This window comes from Theropithecus gelada, chromosome 3 (genome assembly GCF_003255815.1).
Source record: "Theropithecus gelada isolate Dixy chromosome 3, Tgel_1.0, whole genome shotgun sequence".
NCBI classification, from domain to species: domain Eukaryota; kingdom Metazoa; phylum Chordata; class Mammalia; order Primates; family Cercopithecidae; genus Theropithecus; species Theropithecus gelada.
In genome coordinates, this window is record NC_037670.1 from 96,517,168 (window position 1) to 96,524,534 (window position 7,367).

The 7,367-nt window shown below is 38.5% G+C and overlaps 1 protein-coding gene across 2 annotated transcripts in view; it reads left to right on the plus strand.

Moving 5' to 3' along the window:
• The window catches only part of ISPD (isoprenoid synthase domain containing), a 322,630-nt gene that overhangs the window by 157,238 nt on the left and 158,025 nt on the right, over positions 1-7,367 (plus strand). The window lies entirely within an intron of this gene.

Genomic DNA, 7,367 nt, shown 5'->3' on the forward strand with positions numbered 1-7,367 from the left:
ATCTAAAAGTATGCATTTAGTTCAGAATTTATTTGATTAGCCCATTAAACTATATAGCAGAGGGGACTATCAGTAAAGTCAGGAAGGAACAAAATCAGAGCCCAAGCCCTCTAAATTGGCTGAGGAGCGGAATCTATAGTTGGTAGTATTTTGCTATGTGAAGGAGTTCCAGACATTAAACTCTCAGAAGTGCGTAGCAACTTCCCAGTTCCTAACGCTCAGGCCCATCCCATACTGTGGGAATTTAATTCTTGTCAGGTAAAATTAGTAATAAAGAATAAAGATAATTTGCAATATAAATAATTCTTGATTAAGTAATGCAAGTAGTAACAAATGAGCAACCATGGGAGATTTAATTAATTCAGTGGCCTCTTTATTTCGTCATATACCATAAAGATAACTTTCATGGTTGCATCTGGTTTTGAAACCCAAGCTTCTTCTGTAACTGATCTTCATAGAACACAGAAGCTTTCATTCAGCTTTTTAGGAACAATATGGAATATATCCAATGTTGGAAGCCTCTGAGGCTCTGTAGGATAGAGGTAAGTTCAAAGCTCTATGTTTGGCCTTTTATTCCTCTCTCCACATTTCGTTGCTTAGAAATTTCATTTTCCCATGTTCCCAGATATGCTGATGAGACTGTCCAATGTAGTGAAAATAACAGAGGCTTTGAACTCAGAACACTTATTTCTTGGTCTAGTTACTTAATTGTTCTGAGGTTTGGTTTCCTCGATGTAGAAACAAGGCTAGTAACTCTACTTCTTAAGTTGTTATAAGGATGAAAGTGAGTGGATGCAAAATGTAGTTTCTATCACAGTGCTAGGCCCTGAGCAGGCATGTGAGGTTAGTTCTGTTTAATAGTCTGGTCCTTTTTTTTTTTGGCTCTGGATGAGATGACTCCAAATTAACTTCCACAGCTCTAATCTGATTCCTAAGTTTCAGCCAAGTATTTCCCAACATTTTTTTTTTTTTAATTATACCTTAAATTATAACTCTAAGTTCTGAGGTACATGTGCACAACGTGCAGGTTTATTACATAGGTATACATGTGCCATGTTGGTTTGCTACACCCATCAACCTCTCATTTACATTCAGTATTTCTCCTAATGCAATTCCTCCCCGAGTCCCCCACCCCCCGACAGGCCCCAGTGTGTGATGTTCCCCTCCCTATGTCCATGTGTTCTTATTGCTCAACTCCCATTTATGAGGGAGAACATGTGGTGTTTGGTTTTCTGTTTTTGTGTTAGTTTGCTGAGAATGATGGTTTCCAGTTTCATGTATGTCCCTGCAAGGGATATGAACGCATCCTTTTTTATGTCTGCATAGTATTCCATGGTGTATATGTGCCACATTTTCTTTATCCAGTCTATCATTGATGGGCATTTGGGTTGGTTCCAAGACTTTGCTATTGTGAACAGTGCTGCAATAAACATATGTGTGCATGTATCTTTATTGTAGAATGATTTATAATCCTTTGGGTATATATCCAGTAATGGGATTGCTGAGTCTAATGGTATTTCTGGTTCTAGATTCTTGAGGAATCACCACACTGTCTTCCACAATGGTACCAGCAGTGTAAAAGCGTTCCAGTTTCTCCACATCTTCTCCAGCATCTGTTGTTTCCTCACTTTTTAATGATTGCCATTCTAACTGGTGTGAGATGGTATCTCATTTTGCTTTTGATTTGTATTTCTCTAATGACCAGTGATGATGAGCATTTTTTCATATGTTTCTTGGCTGCATAAATGTCTTCTTTTGAGAAGTGTCTGTTCATATCCTTTGCCCATTTTTTGATGGGGTTATTTGTTTTTTTCTTCTAAATTTGTTTATGTCCCTTGTAGATTCTGGATATTCGACCTTTGTCAGATGGATAAATTGCAAACATTTTCTCCCATACTGTAGGTTGCCTATTCACTCTGATGATAGTTTGTTTTTTTGTTTTTTTGTTTTTTTTTTTTGCTGTGCAGAAGCTCTTTCGTTTAATTAGATCCCATTTGTCAATTTTGGCTTTTGTTGCCATTGCTTTTGGTGTTTTAATCGTGAAGACTTTGGCTATCCCTATGTCCTGAATGGTATTGCCTAGGTTTTCTTCTAGGGTTTTTATGGTTTTAGGTTTAACATGTAAGTCTTTAATCCATCTTGAGTTAATTTTTGTATAAGGTGTAAGGAAGGGATCCAGTTTTAGCTTTCTGCATATGGTTAGCCAGTTTTCCCAGCACCATTTATTAAATAGGGAATCCTTTCCTCATTGCTTGTTTTTGTCAGGTTTGTCAAAGATGAGATGGTTGTAAATGTGGGGTGTTATTTCTGAGACCTCTGTTCTGTTCCACTGGTCTATATATCACTGTTTTGGTACCAGTACCATGCTGTTTTGGTTACTGTAGCCTTGTAGTATAGTTTGAAGTCAGGTAGCGTGATGCCTCCAGCTTTGTTCTTTTGGCTTAGGATTGTCTTGGCAATGCAGGCTCGTTTTTGGTTCCATGTGAACTTTGAAGTAGTTTTTTCCAATTCTGTGAAGAAAGTCAGTGGTAGCTTGATGGGGATACCATTGAATCTATAAATTACTTTGGGCAGTATGACCATTTTCACGATATTGATTCTTCCTATCCATGAGCGTGGAATGTTCTTCCAATTGTTTGTGTCCTCTTTTATTTCCTTGAGCAGTGGTTTGTAGTTCTTTTTGAAGAGGTCTTTCACATGCCTTGTAAGTTGGATTCCTAGGTATTTTATTCTCTGTAGCAATTGTGAGTGGGAGTTAACTCATGATTTGGCTCTCCATTTGTCTGTTATTGGTGTATAGGAATGCTTTGTGATTTTTGCACATTGATTTTGTATCCTGAGACTGCTGAAGTTGCTTATCAGCTGAAGGAGATTTTGGGCTGAGACAATGGGATTTTCTAAATATACAATCATGTCATCTGGAAACAGGGACAATTTGACTTCCTCTTTTCCTAACTGAATACCCTTTATTTCTTTCTTTTGCCTGATTGCCCTGGCCAGAACTTCCAATACTATGTTGAATAGGAGTGATGAGAGGGGGCATCCTTGTCTTGTGCCAGTTTTTTTTTTTTTCCTTCCCTCCCTCCCTCCCTTCCTTTCTCCCTCCCTTCCTCTCTCCCTCCCTTCCTCTCTCCCTCCCTCCCTTCCTCTCTCCCTCCCTTCCTCTCTCCCTCCCTTCCTCTCTCCCTCCCTTCCTCCCTTCCTCTCTCCCTCCCTTCCTCTATCCCTCCCTTCCTCCCTTCCTCTCTCCCTCCCTCCCACCCTCCCTCTCTTCCTCCCTCCCTCCCTCCCTCTCTTCCTCCCTCTCTTCCTCCCTCTCTCCGTCCCTCTCTTCCTCTCTTCCTCTCTTTCTTATACTTTAAGTTCTAGGGTACATGTGCACAACATGCAGGTTTGTTACATATGTATACATGTGCCATATTGGTGTGCTGTACCCATTAACTCATCGTTTACATTAGGTATTTCTCCTAATGCTATCCCTCCCCCCGCCCCCCTTCCTCCCCCCCCACCACTGCACTACAGGCCCCAGTGTATGATGTTCCCCACCGTTGTTCAAGTGTTCTCATTGTTCAGTTCCCACCTATGAGTGAGAACATGCGGTGTTTGGTTTTCTGTCCTTGCAGTAGTTTGCTCAGAATAATGGTTTCCAGCTTCATCCATGTCCCTACAAAGGACAAGAACTCATCTTTTTTATGGCTGCATAGTATTCCACGGTGTGTATGTGCCACATTTTCTTTATCCGGTCTATCATTGATGGACATTTGGGTTGGTTCCAAGTCTTTGCTATCGTGAATAGTGCCACAATAAACATATGTGTGCATGTGTCTTTATAGTAGCATGATGTATAAACCTTTGGGTATATACCCAGTAATGGGATCGCTGGGTTAAATGGTATTTCTAGTTCTAGATCCTTGAGGAATCTAGTTTACACTCCCACTAACAGTGTAAAAGTGTTCCTATTTCTCCACATCCTCTCCAGCACCTGTTGTTTCCTGACTTTTTAATGATCACCATTCTAACTGGTGTGAGATGGTATCTCATTGTGGTTTTGATTTGCATTTCTCTGATGGTGAGTGATGATGAGCATTTTTTCATGTGTCTGTTGGCTGTATAAATGTCTTCCTTTGAGAAGTGTCTGTTCATATCCTTTGCCCACTTTTCGATGGGGTGGTTTGATTTTTTCTTGTAAATTTGTTTAAGTTCTTGGTAGATTCCGGATATTAGCTCTTTGTCAGATGAGTAGATTGCAAAAATTTTCTCCCATTCAGTAGGTTGCCTGTTCACTCTGATGGTAGTTTCTTTTGCTGTGCAGAAGCTCTTTAGTTTAATTAGATACCATTTGTCTATTTTGACTTTTGTTGCCATTGCTTTTGGTGTTTTAGACATGAAGTCCTTGCCCATGCCTATGTCCTGAATGGTATCGCCTAACTGAAACACAGCTCAGCGACAAGCGGAACTAATAGACATCTACAGAACTTTCCACCCCAAATCAACAGAATATACTTCTCAACACCACATTACACTTACTCCAAAACTGACCACATAGTTGCAAGTAAAGCACTCCTCAGCAAATGTAAAAGAACAGAAATCATAACAAACTGTCTCTCAGTACACAGTGTAATCAAATTAGAACTCAGGATTAAGAAACTCACTCAATACTGTACAACTACGTGGAAACTGTACAACCTGCTTCTGAGTGATTACTGGGTAAATAACGAAATGAAGGCAGAAATTATGATGTTCTTTGAAACCAATGAGAACAAAGATACTACATGCCAGAATCTCTGGTACATTTTTAAAGCAGCGTGTAGAGGGAAATTTATGCTACTAAATGCCCCACAAGAGAAAGCAGGAAAGATCTAAAATCGATACCCCAACATCACAATTAAAAGAACTAGAGAAGCAAGAGCAAACACATTGAAAAGCTAGCAGAAGGCAAGAAATAACTAAGATCAGAGCAGAACTGAAGAAGATAGTGATACAAAAAACCCTTCAAAAACTCAATGAATCCAGGAGCTGGTTTTTTGAAAAGGTCAACAAAATTGATAGACCACTAGCAAGACTAATAAAGAAGAAAAGAGAGAAGAATCAATAGATGCAATAAAAGATGATAAAGGGGATATCACCATCGATCCCACAGAAATACAGACTACCATCAGAGAATACTATAAACACCTCTACACAAATAAATTAGAAAATCTAGAAGAAATGGATAAATTCCTGGACACATACACCCTCCCAAGACTAAACCAGGAAGAAGTTGAATCCCTGAATAGACCAATAACAGGCTCTGAAATAGAGGCAATAATTAATAGCCTCCTACCCAAAAGAAGTCCAGGACCAGACAAATTCACAGGTGAATTCTACCAGAGGCACAAAGGGGACCTGGTACCGTTCCTTCTGAGACTATTCCAATCAATAGAAAATGAGGGAATCCTCTCTAACTCATTTTATGAGGCCAGCATCATCCTGATACCAAAGCCTGGCAGAGACAAAACAAAAAAAGATAAATTTAGACCAATATCCCTGATCAACATCGATGCAAAAATCCTCAATAAAATAAAACTGAGTCTTGTGCCAGTTTTCAAAGGGAATGCTTCCAGTTTTTGCCCATTCAGTATGATATTGGCAGTGGGTTTGTCATAAATAGCTCTTATTATTTTGAGATATATTCCATCAATACTTTGTTTATTGAGAGTTTTTAGCATGAAGCACTGTTGAATATTGTCAAAGGCCTTTTCTACATCTATTGAGATAATCATGTGGTTTTTGTTGTTGATTCTGTTTATGTGATGGGTTACATTTATTGATTTGCATATGTTCAACCAGCCTTGTATCCCAGGGGTGAAGCAGACTTGATTGTGGTGGATAGACTTTTTGATGTGCTGCTGGATTTGGTTTGCCAGTATTTTATTGAGGATTTTCGCATCGTTGTTCAAAAGGGACATTGGATTAAAATTTTCTTTTTTTGTTGAGTCTCTGTCAGGTTTTGGTATCAGGATGATGCTGGCCTCATAAAATGAGTTAAGGAGGATTCCCTCTTTTTCTATTGATTGGAATAGTTTCAGAAGGAATGGTACCAGCTCTTCTTTGTACCTCTGGTAAAATACAGCTGTGAATCCATCTGGTCCTGGACTTTTTTTGGTTGGTAGGCTATTAATTACTTCTTCAATTTCAGAACCCGTTAGTGGTCCATTTAGAGATTTGACTTCTTCTTGGTTTAATCTTCGGAGGTTGTATGTGTCCAGGAATTTATCCATTTCTTGTAGATTTTCTAGTTTATTTGCATAGAGGTGTTTATAGTATTCTCTGACGGTAGTTTGTATTTCTGTGGGATCAGTGATGATATGCCCTTTATCATTTTTATTGCGTCTATTTGATTCTTCTCTCTTTTTTTTCTTTATTAGTCTTGCTAGTGGTCTATCTATTTTGTCAATCTTCTCAAAAAACCATCTCCTGGACTCATGGATTTTTTTGAAGGGTTTCTTTGTCTCTATCTCCTTCAGTTCTGCTCTGATCTTAGTTATTTCTTGTCTTTTGGTAACTTTTGAATTTGTTTGCTCTTGCTTCTCTAGTTCTTTTAATTGTGATGTTAGAGTATCAGTTTTAGATCTTTCCTGCTTTCTCTTGTGGGCATTTAGTGCTATAAATTTCCCTCTACACACTGCTTTAAATATTTCCCAGAGATTCTGGTACGTTGTGTCTTTGTTCTCATTGGTTTCAAAGAATATCTTTATTTCTGTCTTCATTTCGTTACTTACCCAGTAGTCATTCAGGAGCATGTTGTTCAGTTTCCCTGTAGTTGTACAGTATTGAGTGAGTTTCTTAATATTGAGTTCTAATTTGATTGCTTTGTTGTCTGAGAGACAGTTTGTTATGATCTCCATTCTTTTACATTTGCTAAGGAATGTTTTACCTCCAATTATGTGGTCAATTTTAGAATAAGTGCAATGTGGTGCTGAGAAGAAGGTATATTCTCTTGATTGGGATGGAGAGTTCCATAGATTTCTATTAGGTCCATTTGGTCCAGAGCTGAGTTCAAGTCCTGATTATCCTTGTTAATTTTCTGTCTCGTTGAACTGTCTAATACTGACAGTGGGGTGTTAAAGTCTTCCACTATTATTGTATGGGAGTCTAATTCTCTTTGTAGGTCTCTAAGAACTTGCTTTATTAATCTGGGAGCTCCTGTATTGGGTGCATATATATTTAGGATAGTTAGCTCTTCTCGTTGCATTGATCCCTTTACCATAGGTGATGCCCTTCTTTGTCTTTTTTGATCTTTGTTGGTTTAAAGTCTGTTTTATCAGAGACTAGGACTGCAACCCCTGCTTTTTTTTTTTTTTTTTTTTTTTTTTTTTTTTTTTTTT